Source organism: Schistocerca nitens, chromosome 12 (genome assembly GCF_023898315.1).
Source record: "Schistocerca nitens isolate TAMUIC-IGC-003100 chromosome 12, iqSchNite1.1, whole genome shotgun sequence".
NCBI lineage: Eukaryota > Metazoa > Arthropoda > Insecta > Orthoptera > Acrididae > Schistocerca > Schistocerca nitens.
Genome location: NC_064625.1, coordinates 11624104 through 11644752, shown reverse-complemented (window position 1 = coordinate 11644752; position 20649 = coordinate 11624104). Strand labels below are relative to the sequence as shown.

The window sequence follows — 20649 nt, the reverse complement described above, 5'->3', positions numbered from 1 at the left end:
ACAAAACAGCACTGACAATTACCAAAATGCAAGAGCCGTCACTTCTTTCCCAGAGCCATGTATAATGCAAGGAGAGGTTATGAACAAAATCTTTTAAACAGAAGATATGAGGTCTGTTCAAAAAATTCCAGAACATTCGTAATTTCGCGCCAATGGTCTGTTGGCGCGAAATGCGGTTGGCATCCCTGCACACGTCTGTGTTTAGTGCTAACTGTCCCAAGTTTCATTGCTGTACGTCTCTCAGTTATTGTTCAGTGCTGTATTGCGTCGCACAGTTTGCAATTTCGAGATGGCAGAGTTAGAGGAGCAACGCATCTGCAGTAAATGTTGCGTGAAACTCAAGAAAACCTTCACCGAGACAAACCGAATGATGCAGGAAGCCTACGGTGATGAGTGCTTAGGTCGTACTGGGTGTTACGAATGGTTAAAACGGTTTAAAAATGGCCGGACGAAGGTTAAAGTTGGGCATCGTTCAGGTCGTCTACCGACGACGCTCATATCAACAACGTCAACGAAATTGTGCGTGCCAATGGAAGACAGACTGTCCGAGAAAGTGCAAAAGAATGTAATATTTCAGCTTGATCACGCCATGAAGTCCTGACACAGCAGCTTGGAATACATGGTGTTACCACCAAGTTAGTCGCACTGCTCGTGACTCAAGACCAGAGGGACCTTAGCCTCGCCATCTGTGAAGAGCTTTTGGATCGCGAAGTGACCGAGCGGTTCTATGCGCTACAGTCTGGAACTGCGAGACCGCTGCGGTCGCAGGTTCGAATCCTGTCTCGGGCATGGATGTGTGCGATGTCCTTAGGTTAGTTTGGTTTAAGTAGTTCTAAGTTCTGGGGGACTGATGACCTCAGATGTTAAGTCCCATAGTGCTCAGAGCCATTTGAACCATTTTTTTGTTGGCGATGTTGGCGTTTCTTCCTCAATAGCACAGGGCGTCTCGCGGTTAACTTCGCAGCATTTGATCCCAAGAAAGGAGTTGTGCAAGAAACAGAAGTCAGTACTGAGAGATTGCTTTTTTCCTTCAATTTCATGAAATTGTTCTCTTGTAATAAATTTAAAAGAAATGAGAAATGGTTTTTGTCGAATACAGTTGTACTAATTACAATATTACTGCTGTATTTGTATAGTTGTACTATCACAAATGAAACGTGGTGCTTCAGTGTTAATGACACTTGGTAGTCAGTCAGTTTTCTGGCATTGCTTTATTTTCGCAATTTGCCTCATTATTTATTTTGCAGTGATGATGTGGGTAGCACAATTGTGTAGTATCAGAATACTTTATCAATTTTCTATGTACAAATAAGTACAAAAAAAGACCATTGTGTTTTTGGTTCTCCTTACAAACGCGACATTAGGCATTTAGAACCTTTACCATTTCCAATTTTCATTTATTTACAGTGGAATGTTATCGGGGGCTTTGAAAAACAAAAGAGCTTCACAGGCCGTAAAAGGCGTCGGGAGTGTAACTTAGCTATAAATGGCGACGCGAGACCAACGACAGTTGACAGTCTGTTTGGAGACCAAGCAGCGAGTTCACGTAACAGCAAAACTCTCAGCACCTGAAGAAGGCGGCTTAGTTGGTTGTCGAAACATAGTAAACAACATTCGGCAGGACACGCGGGAGCACACCACTATGTTTACGAGAATCGGTATTTGAGGAAGGGGGTCAAATGTAGTTCGCGTGCGGGCGATGAGAATGCGATGAGAGGGATTAGGGTCCATACATATTCACACAGACATCGCATGTTCCCCTCGTTTTGTGCGAGGATGCAACAGGACAAAATTGACTGAAATGGTACGAAGTGGCCTCCGCCGGGGACTGTACAGTGGAGTTCTGTGTACGATGTGTAGCTGCAGACGTATGTCCGCGGGTATTACTAGCCAGTGCTCCGATTCTCGTCCCACTGCGCGTGTGACCTGTCAGCGACGCGGCCTACTGTAAACTCTGGAGGCAGCAAAAACTTACGTCAGCCAACTGGACGCTTCGTTTGCAAAGGCCGATGCAGCCTGTTGACTATCGGGTTGCCAATGCCACAGAAACCAGGCCATTCCGAGAGACGATCGAGCGCGGAAACGGCGTCACGAAACAGCTTGCAGAGAATATTTACGGTATTCTGCTCCCTAGCTGAGTGACAGACTAGGTAACAATCGCGAATTCAATCAGTCGACCCAAGTATTTTTTTCTGCCTCTTTCCGTTCTCACCTCTGACAATTTTTTGGTTAAAGTGAAAAAACACCGAGTTGAGCTGTCACTGGCTGGTGAGTAGGTTCAAAGGTCAAAGGCATACCGTCTCCACCTGGCCCACGCGTAATAAATAATACCTAGCCTCGTTGAACACACCGAAGTTAAGCAACGTCGGTCGTGGCCAGTATTTGGATGCGTTATCGTTCCGGTACCTCACGCGCAGTTAACAATTTTCCCTTAGCCTTAGCCCTTTACAGAGGAGAGTAGGAGGGGTGCTGGAGTGAAGAAGTCCCTGATCACCAGTTTTTCCGCCAATGTTCTGATTTATATGCCAAATCTCTTCGCAGCGTCTCATGGATGAAGGGAAAGGTGATACTGTTGATGTGAGCCGTCCGTCAGATGGTGACGTTAAGCTTCACGGCCTCATCGGTGTCATTAGAGAGGAGTAGGCGGGTTTCCTCTCTCTCTCTCTCTCTCTCTCTCTCTCTCTCTCTCTCTCTCTCTCTCTCTCTCACACACACACACACACACACACACACACACACACACACACACACACCTCCCATTTTAGAAGGATAGGAAAAATCGTTCCAATTACGTGCCTTAGCCTGTTCTTCAGGGTATGCCAGCCATTCAGGCGGCGCGATTTTACTTTACTTTTTTAGGCCCAATAAAGCAGTGTGGTGTTAAACCAACCTTCCAACCGACAGCTCTTACCCAGCCGCATTCCGTCCAGCCATTATTTATAAAAGCTCAGCCACTATTCTACAGCCTGCCTTTGAGAGGTGCTGGTACGGACAAGAACAAGAACAAAAAAAAGTCTAGTAAATATCGGCTCTCCGGGCGGGAAGGAGCGCCGGTCCCCGGCACGAATCCGACCGGCGGATTTGTGTCGAGGTCCGGTGTGCCGGCCAGTCTGTTGATGGTTTTTAGGCGGTTTTCCATCTGCCTCGGCGAATGTGGGCTCGTTTCCCTTATTCCGCCTCAGCTACACTATGTCGGCGATTGCTGCGCAAACAAGTTCTCCACGTACGCGTACACCATCATTACTCTACCACGCAAACACAGGGATTACACTCGTCTGGTGTGAGACGTTCCCTGGGAGGGGGGGAGGGGGGGGGGGGGGGCACCGGGGGCCGAACCGCACAATAACCCTGGGTTCGGTGTGGGGCGGCGGAGGGGTGAAGTGGACTGCGGTAGTCGTGGGGTTGTGGACCACTGCCGCTGCGGTGGGGACGGAGCATCTCCGTCGTTTCTACGACCCCGGTTAACATAAAATAAATATACGCTCTAAAATACCTACATTGTGAACTGTGAACATTTGTTCAGTTGAAGAGAGGTGTGTCACAATAGCGGTGATGAACAAATTCTTACACCTCCTATAGTAAGCGTTTCAGAGCTCGTGTTTACTACACTTTTTTTTCTTGTTTTGGTCCATTCTGTCACCTCGAAAGCTTGTCGGTTGAGTTATGGCTCACCCTGTACATGGTGCAAAGTTAGGGCGGTGGGTACCTGTAAAAATGGGAGACGTGAGAAAACATCCTTCGATAATATAATTCGTTCTATCCAAAAGCAGCGCAGAGTGGCTGCGCGGTTTGAGGCGCCATGTCACGGATTGCGCGGACCTTCCAGCCGGAGTTTCGAGTACTGCTCCGGGCGCGCGCGCGCTCGTGTGTGTGTGTGTGTGTGTGTGTGTGTGTGTGTGTGTGTGTGTGTGTGTGTGTGTGTGTCGCCTAATTCCGCCTTGGAATAGACATATTAAGTACTCTGACAAGAAATTCTTCCCATGATTCCCACAATGAATGTTGCGTCAGTGGAATCACCTTCAGGGGTTTCCTTCCCGTATTCACACTTGTTACGCCCAGAAATTCACGTAGAATGTCGTCCGCAAAAAAAGAGCTGGAACTATTCGAGTTCCACCGCTGCCCGAGAACTTCGAGGAAGTGCGAATTCCTGTTGTCGTACGGAGTAAGGGAAATTGCGTACGCTTCCGCGACCAGCGTCCGTTTTCTCGTATTTGTGCTGCATCATATCGTAAAACAACTGCATAGAAACGGTTGCAGTGGCCTCCTTCGGTGCACTGAAACTAACTTGCCCCAGCTAACAGAGGTTGTAACAAAGAGCGCACTTATCAATTGACGCAGCTGAAAATAATGCTTTCTGTTAACATTCAGAGCTAGCCAGACCTCAAATTACTATCCATGACTGGTTACGTTCGATGAAAATTTTCTCCGATGTTTACTGGGTGAAAACCTGACTATTAAGTCAGCTACCCCAAGAGTACAATTATATAATTAATTAGTCAACATAATGAGTTGTACTACAGAAATAGCCCTTCAGCACGATAGTCATGTTGTACTGTAGGGTGCACTGGCATTGAACGTAAATTAAATGTTAGTGTAACCAATACAGCGCATCATTAGGCGTGAACTAACACTACGCCCAAAGAGAGAGAGAGAGAGAGAGAGAGAGAGAGAGAGAGAGAGAGAGAAATTGAATCTAAAAAAAAATTCTCTAAAATCACATTTTTACGGCAAACGCCCAAAATTCCTGTATCCGACATCGCTACATACACTGCTGGTCAAGACTTAGGGACAACAGTAACTTTCGCATTATATGTCGCTGCCAAGTACCATACATACTCAGAACTGCGAAACTATAGTACAAATGTAAGTGAAAGAAAGGAACCTACGCAACAAGACGAATAAAAAAGGCACTTCTGTTCAAAGGCAATAACTACACTAAAGTTATCGCGAGTCGTTATGGTCCACGAAAGCAGGGATACGGTTCTTAATAGGGTATGTGACCATTAGGGACACCACTGCGTGTTCTGCAGTGTGTTCCCATGCTGGATGTCAGTACACCCATGCAACATTATGCCTCTTCACACCGTATCACCTGTACCACCGCCGGCCGGCGTGGCCGAGCGGTTCTAGACGCTACAGTCTGGAACCGCGAGACCGCTACGGTCGCAGGTTCGAATCCTGCCTCAGGCATGGATGTGTGTGATGTCCTTAGGTTAGTTAGGTTCAAGTAGTTCTAAGTTGTAGGGGACTGATGACCTCAGAAGTTAGGTCCCATGGTGATCAGAGCCATTTTGAACCTGTACCACCAAAACGATCATGTTGCAAAACTCTCGGCACATGTCGGGATAGGTGCGAATGGACTCGGGAAGATTGCGGAACATGATCGTTTCGGTGGCCCAGGTGTCGAGGTGTGGGGAGCCATAATGTTGCGTGGACCAGCTAACCTTCAGATCTTTGAGCGTAACACACTCACATGGACCTTAGCACGTTATTGTGGCACTGTACTCCTGTATGTGCGTCTTTTCAGGGATGCATTCAGCCCTGGCTACATTGTTATGGATGAGAATGCGCGATCGCATCAAACAGCGCAGGTGGAGTACTACTTCTAACCTGAGGATATTGGGCAAGTGGACTGACCTGTACGTTCCTCCGACTTACATCCCATCGAGACGCGTTGGGAAGACGGATTGAAGAGTGTACACATGCACCAGTGACCATGACAGCACGTTGAGGAGCATGCTTTGCCTGGTCTCACACTCTACTGAAGGCGGGACATTGTCCTTAATAATGTCGAGAGGAGCATCATAAATCGCTGTGACTTCAGTATAATTACTGTCTTGGAATAAAAGTCTCGTTTCTGTTCGTCTCATTGCGTCCCTTTTTCGGTTATCTTCCGTACTGTACAGTAGCAGTTTTTTCTGTGTATGTCCCAAGTTTCATCGAGCTGTGTTATTTGGCAGCGACGTATCATGCGAAAGTTATCACTTTCGCTCTTACGTTTTGCACATCTGAGTAGTTGACAGCGGCGAGGAAATGGTTGGTGCAATGCAGGACACAGTCAAAGACACGCTACCTCACGCCATTCGCAGACTGGCCGCCGTCTTAAGACCGCAGCATCAGTACTGTGCATCTCCAGCCTGCAAAGTTTTGCCCCTGTTCGACGTTCCCTCATCTACTCTGACGTTACAATCAGATTTTTTTTTCCATTTAGTAAATGTGAAAAATGCTCCATTGCACGCAACAAACAGAGCTGCCAAACCGTCCAACACGCACCTCACGTAAAGACCACGACGCTACAATTAGAGACATTACCGTTCGTACAGAAATGGCTACAGACAGCCTTCCCGCAAACATTCCGCGAGAGGAAAAGTAAGTGGGTGGGCGAGCGATGTTGGTACACTATGCAACATGCCCTCCGCCACACACCACATACCGTCCTTCGCCTCGCCGACTACAGCTGCGCATGCTTCGGTATTGCTCGTGTTTGCCAGAATTCCAGCGCTCCTCCGGAACGCTCACTACAGGAAGCGGTGACTAACGGCGAATGCGAGTTGCGAAAACTCCGCTACGAAGCGATGCGTCAGTGATAAGGGGACACAACCGACTGCGAAAGGCCAAAGGTCGCACAAGGAAGCCGGCCCGCACAGTGACGCATTGTGATGCTTGTCCACTGTATAACGAAACAAGGGGGTAGGGAGGGAAGGGAAGGGGAGAAAATGGAAGTCCGAGAGCTTATAACACTGAGGAGACCAAAGTCACGGGATACCGCCTACTATCGTGTCGGACCACCTTTCGCAGCTCGACACGGCATGGGCTCACCAAGTCGTTTCCAAGTACCCTGCAGGAATACTGAGCCGTGCTGCCAACGTAGCCGCCCACAATTGCGAAAAGTGTTGCCGGTGCAGGATTTTATGCTCTGCATGAACTGACCTCTGCATTTGCATGTCTTAGATAGGTTTCATGTCGGGCGATCCGGGTGGTCAAATCATTCGCTCGAACTGTCCAGAATGTTCAACTCAATCGCGAACAACCGTGGCCCGGTAACATGGCTCACTATTATCCATACAAATTTCATCGTTGTTTGGCAACATGAAGCCCATTAATGGCTACAAATGGTCTCAAAGTAGCCGAACATAACCATTTCCAATCAATGACCGTAGATATATACAGGACCAGTGACTTTTGCCACCTAGAATAACTCCGAAAGTATGATAGTAGCTGAAAAATTTGTGGAACAAATGTTGCGTGGGACAAAGGGGCCATAATATGACGTTCGTTTTTTGTTGCTGGGGGGGTTGCGTCAGAGATATAAAAGTCAACTTTTTTTAAAAAAATGGGATGCTATATTCATCGTTTTGTTTTGCAGCTCCTTGTCTTGTCCCTGTTTCCAGTTAAAATTGTTGGATGTGAGGTCCGCCAGTTGTGCAAAACACCGTTTTCTCTCAGTACCCAAACATGTTTCGGCACCACTGTGCCATCATCGGTGGGTTTTCGTTTTTATTTATTCTTCAATGTGAACATTTTTGTTAAATGATTATAAAATTATGTGCATCTTTAGCTCAAACAACAGATTGTTTCTTTTTGTAAATACCTTTACATTTTATTTGGTGCGCATTAATTTTCTGGATCACTTGTGTGTTAAATACTACAGGTAGCTTGTCATCTGCAATCAAACAATGTTGATGAGAAAGTTTTTTGGTGGGAGTTAACCTATCTTCTAGAATGTAATTTGGTATGTCGCAATGTTTTCCCGCCTATATTCGTTTTTACTTACGTTTTCGTGCGGCAAGCACCTCCATTCTTCGTATCACGCTGAGGTGTTGTGATGCACACGTAATTATAACAAGTATTTTCCACAACGTAGTAAAAACACCTTTCACCTCACCAAAATACAGTGTGATTTGGGTTTGTTGTGTGTCCCAGCCCAGTCAGTGTTCATTTGTTCACCAGAGAGTTCGGCGGCAAACTAGAATTGTGTTTGCATACTTGTTATACTTACGTGTGCATCACAACACCTCAGCATGATACGGAAAACGGAGGTGCTTGCCGCACGAAAACTTAAGTAAAAACGAATATAGGCGCGAAAACATTGTGGCATACTAAATTACATTCTAGAAGATAGGTTAACTCCCTGCAAAAAACTCTCTCATCAACATCGTTTGGTTGCAGATGACAAGCTACCTGTAGTATTTAACACACAAGCGATCCAGAAAATTCATGCACACCAAATAAAATGTAAAGGTATTTACAAAAAGAAACACTCTGTTGTTTGAACTAAAGATGCACATAATTTTATAATCATTTAACAAAAATGTTCACATTGCAGAATAAATAAAAACGAAAACCCACCGATGATGGCACAGTGGTGCCGAAACATGTTTGGGTACTGAGAGAAAACTGTGTTTTGCACAACTGGCGGACCTCACATCCAACTGTTGTGGAATGCTATAGTTTGGTACATATTTTCCGATACCTGCTATCGAGACCCATCCAATGATGTGTAACAGTAAGTTGTTTGAAGGTCAACGAAGGTCAAAAAGGTGGCACGGACGTCCATTTACAGAAGGTGTTCGAAGTGATGACCATTGGTATCAATGCAGTGCAGCAATCTTCTTATCAAGGATTGAATGGTATTCCTTATCACTTCGGTACTTATCGAAGCACATGCTCTGACAATTTTCTCTCGTATATCGTGCAAATAGCAAATATTCACCGAATACGGCGTATCGATCTAATGTGCCATTGACATGTAAACACCATTCGACGGTTTCGCAATACAACACTAATAGGAACGGTAAAACTAGTATCGTCGAATCAAGCGAATGTGAATGATTTATTCCTTCGAAGAGCAAGTCGATATGCGTTTCATTTACGGAGAATGCCAACGAAATTGAATGAGGCCTATACGCTGAAAGATACCCGCAACGTACTCACCCTTCACGTCGCGCATTTATATGTGTGTATGATAAACTGAGAACAACTGCATTTTTAACGCATCGGAAACATATCCGGCAAACGAAAGTTACTAACGACGAAACGGAAATTGCTACTGTTGTCACTGTGGTTCGAGATCCTTGTGTTAGATGGCGTCAAACCACAATGGAATCTGGCATGAGCCAGAGTAGTGTTGTTCGTCTTATGCATCGCCATAAATATCATCCTTATCATATCAGTCTCCAACAAGAATTAACTGGTACGGATTGTATGTGTCACATTGAATTCTGCCGATGGGGTCAGGTTCAGAGGTACGACACATTTATTAATTTGATTTTATTTACTGACAAGGCTACATTCACAAACCATGGAAATGTTAATTTACATAAGAAGCATTATTGGGCAACTGAAAATCCATGTTGGCTGCGGCAAGTTGCACACCAAAAACCGTGGTAGGTGAATGTATGGTGTGAGATTCTGGAGGACAAAATTATAGGCCCCTATTTCATCGAAGGAAATCTTAATGCAAGAAACATTAGGTCTGTTGTTGGAAGAAATACCTTTGGGAACGAGAAACACAATGTGATATCAACACGATGGGAGTCCGGCACAGTTTTCGCTGATGGCTAGAAATGAGTTGCAGAGACAATTCCCAAACCATTGGATTGGACGCGGAGGAGATGTGTCGTGGCCGGCTCGTTCGCCAGACTTGACGCCTCCAGACTTTTTCTTGTGGGGATTCGTAAAAGACAGTGTTTATAAAGACGTTCCAACTACACCTGAAGATATGCGAGAGAGAATTGTCAGAGCATGGCCTCGACAAGTGTCGATGTGATAAGGAATACCACTCAATCGATAATAAAAAGACTGGAGCACTGCAGTGATACCAATGGTCACCACCTCGAACACTTTCTGTAAATGTACGTGCATGCCACATGTGTGACCTTCGTTGACCTTCAAACACCTTACTGTTACACATCACTGGATTCGTCTCGATAGCCGCTGTCAGAAAATAACTACCAAACTACAGCATCCAGAAGAAAAAAGCATTGATCTTCATATATCTGAAGCGACCCCATCTAGCAACAAAAAACCAATGTCATATTATGGCCCCGTTGTACCATGCAACTTTTGTCCCACAAACTTTTCAGCTCCTATCATACTTTCGGAGTTATTCTAGGTGGCAATAGTTAGTGATTCACCCTGTATATATACGGAAACAAATGACGTAATACACGTCGATGAGGATATTATGCGCTATCTCGTAGGTTTCATAAACGTAATATAGACACCTAGAATTACCAGCATCGTACGACGCAAAAATTGGCACCAGTAACACTATTTGCGTCTAGTTAAAAGTCCGATTGTCCTAGTTGTTCTTCCGAATATAATGGATTACGGAAAAACTACGATGCTCAACAGGTGAAGGACAGGATTAAAGTTAATACAACGGCTAGCTCCTAGGTTTGCAATTGGCCAGCTGAGGCGGAAACTGTGTTCCGCAGACGTTAAGGTTTGCACTTGCGAATTATTCCAGGAAAATAGCGACGCTAGGCATTTTTACCGAACAAGTATTCCGGACAAGTTGCTAAGTGACCTTCTGTTCGGACATGTTTGCGACAGTCAGTTCCATCGAAACAGAGAAGTACATAAGGTAATCCGAAATGTAACCATATGGAAAATCAGTAGTACAACTCTGAATATAGAACGTGTCAGTTCTGGTGTGAATTCAGCATGGTGGCCTACTTACAGTAATTGAAATTTGATGCCAGGCATCAAAACTTGTTACATTATGGTTTGCGTAGGTAGAAAATGTACTGGAATTTACTCCTGAAAATGGTGTCCGCAGGTATGCAGAGGCGAAACGTATGGAAAAATATAAACAAATGCAACATATAAGTACTGGATGATTAAAATTCTGTAAAATTATATGAAAGTGTGTTTTTCTTGACAAATTGTTGGAGTATTAATTTCATCGCAGTTATACACCAACTGTAAATACCGTCGACTATTCATACAAAGCAGAGGGAAATTTAGTGATTTTGTGCTGAGGTAATACTTAGAGCAGATTGGATGAGTTCAGTTGTAAAAACAGCGGCGACGGAAGTATGATATCAGAATTACCTTCACTGTATTTAAAAATGCAGCATGTAGTAGTAGTAGTAGTAGTAGTAGTAGTAGTTGTTGTTGTTGTTGTAGTCTTTAGTCCAGAGACTGGCTTGATGCAGCTCTCCATGCTACTGTGACCTGTGCAAGTCTCTTCATCTCCGAGTAACTACTGCACGCTACATCCTTCTGAATCTGCTTACTGTATTCATCTCTTGGTTAAATTTAGATCAGTGTGCCCTTTTGGGAGATGTAAATGGGCAGAATGTAGCTATCCTCCGAAACTAATCATGTATACATATCCACTAAACTCACTTATCCCACACTACCTCGACAAAAAAAGAAAAAAATATATTGTTCAAATCATCTGCGGAACGTCTAACCCGGGCCATCGTGCACAATGGTTGCATGTTGCCTGCCTGACAGTTTTCAGGGGCATAAAAATTTTGATTTTCAGTATTTCACACACTTATTAACAGAATTTAAAGTGCTGTCAAAATTTACTCATTAGGAATATAAGTCTGAACATAGTAGGACAACTATGTTACAGTTACAAATTGCGTAAATGTCTTGAGGTAGTAGAACTCCTGGCGCGCAAATTATGCAGATTGTTTTCATCCAATATTTGAGATTGAGATCACTTTGTGACTCCCAACAAACTTTGCACGCAGTTTCATCTCGCTTCTAAACTTTTTTTCGCTTAATATCAAAAATTTAAAACATAAACCCATTTGTAAAGTAGTCAGACGTTTGAAACTGTTTATGTGGGCAATCGGAGTTCACTAGCGTAACTGACGAAAACTATTTTCATCCATGTAAATAATAGATTTCAGCTATCAGTCGTCCTTTTTAAATTTTATTGGCAGATCTAGATTTCAGCTAGAAACTAGCCATTCTCAATGCACTATCATTTTTGATCAATGGGTATTCAATGAACTGTGGATGAAGCCCCATCAACAGGCATTACATGCATTGATCAAAAATGATAGTGCATTGAAAATGGCTAGTTTCTAGCTGAAATCTAGATCTGCCAATAAAATTTAAAAAGGACGACTGATGGCTGAAATCATTATTTACAAGTCAATATAACAGTCGCTGCGTGCAACGGCCTTCTGAATGGAAGGTAACGTGATATTTTCTTCCTGTTGGCGCATGTATTCTATATCCCATCTACTTTAGTTGTTTCGATGTCCACATAGCAAAACTGACATACTGCATGTACTTTACGAGATTTAACTATAAATAGAGAAACGTAAAAAGTTGATATTTCTTGACAGCACCTTCGAAGTACCTGTCTGTCTGCAAATTAATATAACGAAAGTGATATATTTTCGACTATTTACGGTAAACAATACGCAGTTAACGAAATCCTACCACAAGAGTAATACTTAATGATGGGGCCACCGTAGGCTGTCAAATTTATTCCCTTGTGGCACAATGCATGTAAATTACATTACCCGCCAGTTCCAAATGTATGCTGTTGGTGATGACCGTGTCACATTAAAAATATAAGAAAACTTGTTTCATGTTATGTGGGGACAGATACTTGTTCCCACACATACTCACCGTCTAACGTTACAAGTGTGGTCTTTCATATAGCAGTCAGCTTACAAACACGTCATGGACCCGAGAAAACATACTGACAGCTAGCTCACGATTCCTTGCGTATTCGTTTAATAGCGGACCGTGTTCACTTGTGTGCGAGTTATGTTTATGTAGGAATGAGTAAAAGCATACGGTGTGCTTTAAACGAATAAACAAGGACTAGTAAGCTAGCTGTAAACGTTCGACATATTTATCTATGGGAATAAGTAGCTGGCGCCACATTACACGAAACTATCTTTAAATGAGATACAGAAATCACCAATATCACACCTTTAAAACTGCCTATGGCTGAAACTGGACAGTAACGTAATTTGCGTGCCTAGGGTGGTTAAAGTGGCGCCGTAATTTATTCTGTGGCCCCATACACGAATAAATTCAGAGTATGGCTCTGAGCACTGTGGGACTTAACATTAAATTCAGAGTAATTCTGTTCATCTGAAAATAGTGAGACGGTGACAGTATGACGTCAGGACTGCCCCCACCCACCACGGCCAGTGAGTTGATTGGCCCACTCAGATACAGCGAGTCGCTTCTCGCAGCATCTCGGCCGATCGATCAGCGACTGGAGACGAACACACCCAGCGTTATCATGTAGCTGGACTAAAGGGGAGGGGGAGGGGGGGGGAGAACATCACCTGACTCCTTCCTGTGTGACACACACACACACACACACACACACACACACACACACACACACACAGACTGAGCGCTGCAACTCGAGACACCCACCGCACACAGCCACATACATATTCATCAGCAGCTACGAACCGGTCTGCCGGAAGAAGATAGAGCAAGGGTCTCGCTGTGTCCTCTCGCCTCCCGCCGGCCACTGTGTCGGCAGCCACTAGACAGAGCGGTACGTCGGGTCGGCTCCACACGGACTGCCCCAGTAGAGGCGGCGTATAAACACGGGCTGTTCGCGACAGCGCGGAAGCTCACAGCAGACTGCCGGCGCACCCCTGCACGCAGCTGCCGCGAGGGGCGGTGGTGGGGGGGAAGGAAGGGTGTGGGAGGGGAGGGGAGGGGCCGCAGATGCGTCTCGCAGCCGCCACTGCGCGTGCGCGCTCCACACTCCGCGCAGCCTCCTACGCTCCGGGCGCGGCGCGATCGACCACGACGTCGACTGCAATTACGCACCGCGGCTGGGATTTTCTAACCGCTTTCCAAACTCTGCACGGATTATACACATATACACTACTGACCATTAAAATTACTACACCAAGAAGAAATGCAGATGATAAACGGGTATTCATTGGACAAATATATTATACTAGAACTGACATGTGATTACATTTTCACACAATTTGGGTGCACAGATCCTGAGAAATCAGTACCCAGAACAACCACCTCTGGCCGTAATAACGGCCTCGATACGCCTGGGCATTGAGTCAAACAGAGCTTGGATGGGGTGTACAGGTACAGCTGCCCGTGCAGCTTCAACACGATACCACAGTTCATCAAGAGTAGTGACTGTAGTGACTGGTGTATTGCGACGAGCCAGTTGCTCGGCCACCATTGACCAGACGTTTTCAGTTGGTGAGACATCTGGAGAATGTGCTGGCCAAGGCAGCAGTCGAACATTTCCTGTATCCAGAAAGGCCCGTACAGGACCTGCAACATGCGGTCGTGTATTATCCTGCTGAAATGTAGGGTTCCGCAAGGAACGAATGAAGGGTAGAGCCACGGGTCGTAACACATCTGAAATGTAACGTCCACTGTTCAAAGTGCCGCCAATGCGAACAAGAGGTGACCGAGACGTGTAACCAATGGCACCCCATACCATCACGCCGGGTGATACGCCAGTACGGCGATGACGAATACACGCTTCCAATGTGCGTTCACCGCGATGTCGCCAAACACGGATGCGACCATCATGATGCTGTAAACAGAACCTGGCTTCATCCGAAACAATGATGTTTTACCATTCGTGCACCCAGGTTCGTCGTTGAGTACACCATCGCAGGCGCTCCTGTCTGATACAGCGTCAACGGTAACCGCAGCCACTGTCTCCGAGCTGGTTAGTGCAGATGGTCGTTGTCTTCCAAACGACTCATCTGTTGACTCAGGGATCGAGACGTGGCTGCACGATCCGTTACAGCCATGCGGATAAGATGCCTGTCATCTCGACTGCTAGTGATACAAGGCCATTGGGATCCAGCACGGCGTTCCGTATTACCCTCCTGAACCCACCGATTCCATATTCTGCTAACAGTCATTGGATCTCGACCAACGCTTGCAGCAACGTCGCGATACGATAAACCGCAATCGCGATATGCTACAATCCGACCTTTATCAAAGTCGGAAACGTGATGGTACGCATTTCTGCTCCTTACATGAGGCATCACAACAACGTTTCACCAGGCAACGCCGGTCAACTGCTGTTTGTTTATGAGAAATCGGTTGGAAACTTTCCTCATGTCAGCACGTTGTAGTTGTCGCCACCGGTGCCGACCTTGTGTGGATGCTCTGAAAAGCATCTTCTTCCTGTCGGTCAAATTTCGCGTCTGTAGCACGTCATCTTCGTGGTGTAGCAATTTTAATGGTCAGCAGTGTACCATCGAGTTTATCTGCGAAATTATAGCTGCCTGACAGTCGATGTTGTCGGAGGCGATCTTTAAGTACGCGAGGGGCGTTAAATAAGTAATGCAACACTTTTTTTTGCAGAAAGCAGGTTGGTTTTATTCAGCATTCCAATACACCATATTATTCCCCACTCTTTCGGCTAGAAAACCTTAATTTCCAAGATATGATCCGTTCAATGCGACGGCCTTACGACACCTTACTGGCAGGGCCTGCGTGCCCGCGTGGTACCACTCCACTGATCGACGTAGGAGGCAACGTCTTGCTGCATCAGAAACCTCTCCATCATCCACTTACTGCTACCTGCGTGGCGCATCCTTCAATCCTTCATTGGGACGAACAGGCGGGAGTCGAAGGGTGAGAGGTCCGGGATACAGGGTGTGTAACGGATCCGCGATCGCACACCCCACAATCAACACATTTTTACCTCGAACCAGGTTGATGGTACGCGAAATCGACTGTAAAGTGCCACTAGCGCTAAGTGAATGAAGTGTTCGAGTTTGGTCCGTCGAGGCCGGACGGAGCCGTGGGATACGGCTCGCGATTGGTTGGTTGGTTTGGACAGTAAAGGGACCAAACTACAAGATCATCAGTCCCTTTTTCCTTATGCAAACAGGTACCGGGTTAAAACCATTACCAAAATACGGGTCGAGTCATAAGGCTGAGACCCCACCGTCGTGGGTTAACTCTCAGCAAAACATCAGAACCGATTTGTGACATATTTTCGACAAGTGTTTTATAACGGTTTACAGTGTTCCGTACGCTTCTGGCGTTCGTGTAGACTGCGCAGATCATATATTGGATGGCAGTGAAGATCGTGTATTATCATTAATTCTGACGTGTGATGGGGTCAACCGTAAATAGAAGTGTGAGACGAAAGTAGTGTGTCTCATATTGTGTCTGAACAGAATATACATCAGTAAAACTGTGTAAAACATCTTGGTATTGGTTACTACACAACCCTTTATCATCGAATAACACTGTTGAGCAGCCTCACCCTGATAAAAGACTCGCGAAGCAGCTAAATCAAATGAGCACTTAACCTACTAGATCACTGTCACATCGAAGTTAAGCTGCTGTTCCGGTTAACAACAATCGACGTCATTATTAATCCGAAGTGTTAAAGGTGGAAGAGGAAGATCGGTCCAATAAAGTTTTGTGAGCTCCTCTCGGATGCGCAGACCCGGGTGAGGCCTTGCGTCGTCGTGGAGAAGTTCGTTTGCATTTTTATGGCGACGAACATGTTGTCCACACGCAGTCACAGCTGTGTGCGGCCAGCCGGCAAGCGCGAGATCTGACACGTTTGCGCGACCTCGTTGCGATGGCGACAGACGCCTCGCCCAACGACTCACCGTGCTTTTGTTCACTTCCAGGTCTCCGTAGACATTGCGCAAGCGCCTATGAACATCTGCGATGCTCTCGTTTTCCACCAGAAAAATCTCAATGACAGCGCTCTGCTTGGAATGCACCTCCGCTGCAGGCGCCATTTTGAAGGCTACGTACAGCGCTGTCACTTATCATGAAACCATAGGGGCTGAGGAGGAGGAGGAGGAGGAGGAGGAGATTAGTGTTCAACGTCCCGAGATCATTAGAGACGGAGCACAAGCTCGGGTTAGGGAAGGACGGGGAAGGAAATTGGCGGTGCCCTTTCAAAGGAACCATCCAGGTATTTGTCTGATGCGATTTAGGGAAATCGCGGATAACGTAACTCAGGATGGCAGGACATGGATCTGAACCGTCGTCCTCCCAAATGGAGGCGCTAACCATTCCGCCACCTAGCTTGCTATATGAGCTGAAGCAGGAATATTCGATGAAGTCCCACAACAAATTCCCCATTTTTTCAACTGAAATTGGCAGAGAAGAAGTAGTGTTGTTTTACTTATGGAACTCCCCTCGTAGGGTTATAGACTTCTTTACGATACATTTGTTATTTACCAAGATCGCAAAGATGGATACATCGATTACTAGTTTCGACCAGTTAAACAGCTGTAAGCATGCCAACCAAAAGCAAGGAGGGTCTACGTCGACTACTGAAACAACACGCTTTGCCGCAGTTGTGTTTACAGTTACACATTGCAGGGTAACATTGAATAAAATTTACAGAAATAATCGACAGACATCGGTAAAAGAATCGTGTACAAATAGATTTTTTGAATGACACGTACCTCAAAAATTTTACTTACAGTATATACGTATTATATACGCTGTGCACCATTTAATTTGCAGTATGACAGATACATCATGGTGGTATGAGGCGAAATAAGGAGCCATATTGTCTGTTGACACTATGGATGGGAGAAAGAACTGCACTGCTTTCTATTTTATATTGTTCTGTAAAAATTGTCCTACGTTAACTGAACTGTCACCTGGTGGCAGCTTCAACGACTCAAAAGTCGGTTTACTCGACAACGTGTATATCTGAGTGGCCTCTTCTCTGGCACATGTCCGATGGGACGATCACCACTCAAAATACACATTTCTCTGTGAGCGCGGCGTTTGCTTCGGTACGGATGCACTAGGTCTGACTTACATCAACAACGTACTTTTTAAAGATATACAGATATGTTTATAGGGTCCTGAACACGAAAACTTTCAGAATACTGCTAACGTATTGTCTTTTATTACACTCTAAGCACTTTCAATAGCGTGTACAACGAAGGGGTTGGGGTGAATTTATGGATACTCAAAAAAAAAAATTTAAAAATTCAAATATCGTTAATTGTTGGTGACTTTTACTCACAAAACATCTTTTAAAGAGATCCACATGTGTAATCAAGATCCTGAACCCGAAAATACTAAATACAACATTCACTGGGGAAGTGACATATACGACTAGGACTTAACTACTTGGACTACGTTTGAGTGAAAAATTTAAAATATTCATGAAATCTAATAGAAGAACTCATTAAAGACAATAGATATTTTTCAAAATTTTAAAATATAAAGTAACTGACCAGATTGCAATATTTTCAAAGATGGGCATAAAGTACCCCCCTCCCCTTCCCTTGGTATTTCGAGGTCCGTCACAAATTTTCAACTCTCGCCATTGCATTCCCCACAACAACATGTGCAGCTTGATGTCAGGAGTGTCTCACCCATCCTCTCCCTATATTTGCTCATCCTGTATTTCACAGAAATACACACGATGTCTGCTTCGATTTATCCGATGGCTTCTTCTATTCTCTCGTTATTCACTATTGTGTATTTGTTATAAAATAAAATGGTGCACAGCATATCTAATACGTATTTATCGTGACCAAACGTCCGAGGTGCGTGTTATTAAAAAAATTGTTTTCTCCATTTTTTTACCGATGATTGTGGATTAAAAAAAAAATGGTTCAAATGGCTCTGAGCACTATGCGACTTAACTTCTGAGGTCATCAGTCGCCTAGAACTTAGAACTAATTAAACCTAACCAACCTAAGGACATCACACACATCCATGCCCGAGGCAGGATTCGAACCTGCGACCGTAGCGGTCGCTCGGCTCCAGACTGTAGCGCCTAGAACCGCACGGCCACTCCGGCCGGCGATTGTGGATTATTTCCGTATACCTTACAGTCTGGAACTGGGAACACGATTGCGACAAAGCGTCTTGATTGAGCGGTCGATGTATTCAGCAGTCCATGTAGACATTGCTTATGTGGTACTATGCTAATCGTTTTATGAATATCGGCCTGTAGCCGTCTGTTCACTTTCAAATCTGAAGATGGCCATTTAACTGGTCGAAACTAGTAATCGATATTTCCATCCTTGCGATTCTGTCAAAAAGTTTTCCTACAGAGGACAATACCATGCAAAATTATAACATTGCACTACACGCGGTATAACGTAATAAATAACGAGATGCGCGAACAACTAGCTTTCGCCTGAAATGGAGAGGAAATTACCCGACCTGTATTCTTCCAGTCTTTCATAATGAGTGCATTTCGCTATTTCCAGCGAACTTTAATCATAATCTCATTCAAACCTTCTCTAAACTTTTTCCCGCTTACGTGCTTAACGTCACATATTAAACACATGAAATCACCTATACAGTAATCAGACGTTTGAAGCTGTTCTATCCATGAGAGTTCGAATCTTTAAAGAATCGAGGATTTATTGGCTGGTAATACACTAAGGGATGTCTCGTTCTACACCACTAGCTGCACTTCAAAAGTATTTATTCGTCAGATCGATATTCGAGCATATCAGTGAGTGGCGCATGGTGTGTAGCAAGATACTCTCAATCAAACGCATACAAGTTGCGGGGCACACAATATACAGGACTAGTATAATGGGATAACAATTTATTCCAGACATTTTTGGTTTTTCATATTTTAGTATGACAAAAACGGTTCACTTTGGAAATTCTGGTGGCATACATAACGAAGCCAATGTAATTGCCAATACTTGCAATGCCGTACTTAACGTAAGATTTTTTTACTCTGAAACGATTTGCGACTCTCAAGCATGTGTTTACAGCTTGTATAGTACTAATGAGTAATTAAAGTATGTATTTGCATTACTAACTTCTTCCTTTCGAGGGCTAACACGCCCATATTCGGTAAAAACAATAGTTTAAATAGGTATTTCTCCCCTGGATGTTTACGTGAGTGATACACTGTGATACGACGTTGAGAACAGGTTTCGAGGAGAGGAAGTGTATTATCGAATTTAAAATAAATATGGATTGCTTTTTCTTTTTTTTCTTTAAAAAAATCTATTGCTGTTCATATCTGCGTAACGAGTAGGGCAATCTTACTGGTTAATGTTCCCCAGGTAGCTAACTCACCTTTGCTACATACATTTTTTTTATTCCGCTTTTGGACAAAAAGTTATTTGGGATGTAAATGGGACACCCTGTACAACAGGTAATGCCGAACGTTTAGAAGGAATGGCAGACGTTCGGATAGCCAAAATCGAACTATCAGATATTTAAAATGAACGCAGGCGCCAAATGTAACTGTGTAAAAATATAGCACTAAAAATTACAATCGGAATTCGTGAGCACGTGCTCCTTTTTCATAAATTTCTCTATTAGCCATAGAAAGAACTGTGATAGCACTCAAACTGCCTAATTGCCTATGAATAAGCATCGTAAGTAGACGCAATAATCTTGAGGGTGCGGTGTGACTTACCCTTGAAATCTCGACGTGAGTCCATCGCTAACGATTCCTTTATCCGCAGAAAAACTAGTGGGCACAATATATTTAGCATTGTTGTTGATCTCTTTGAAGTTTAAAATGCGTATTTGTGTCTGCAGGATCGCTGTCGCAGCTTCGCGGAAATTTTACGGAATGGATTTTGTGAAATCAGTCTGAGTAAATCTTTGGAGTGCAGCCAGTTTCAGTAAAGCATATCGTCATTGTTTATTATTACTTGTGTTTCATACAGATTGTAGTTCAATCATGGACGGTAATGTTGCGCAATACTTTGACACACA

At 44.5% G+C, this 20649-nt stretch overlaps 1 protein-coding gene across 1 annotated transcript in view; it reads right to left on the bottom strand.

Moving 5' to 3' along the window:
* Nucleotides 1-13511, bottom strand: part of LOC126215254 (uncharacterized) — a 266573-nt gene extending 253062 nt beyond the window's left edge. The window contains exon 1 of the mRNA XM_049941928.1: nucleotides 13414-13511. The gene's annotated coding sequence lies outside the window, so the exon portion shown is untranslated. The remainder of the gene's footprint in view (nucleotides 1-13413) is intronic.
* Nucleotides 13512-20649: the final 7138 nt, after the last annotated feature.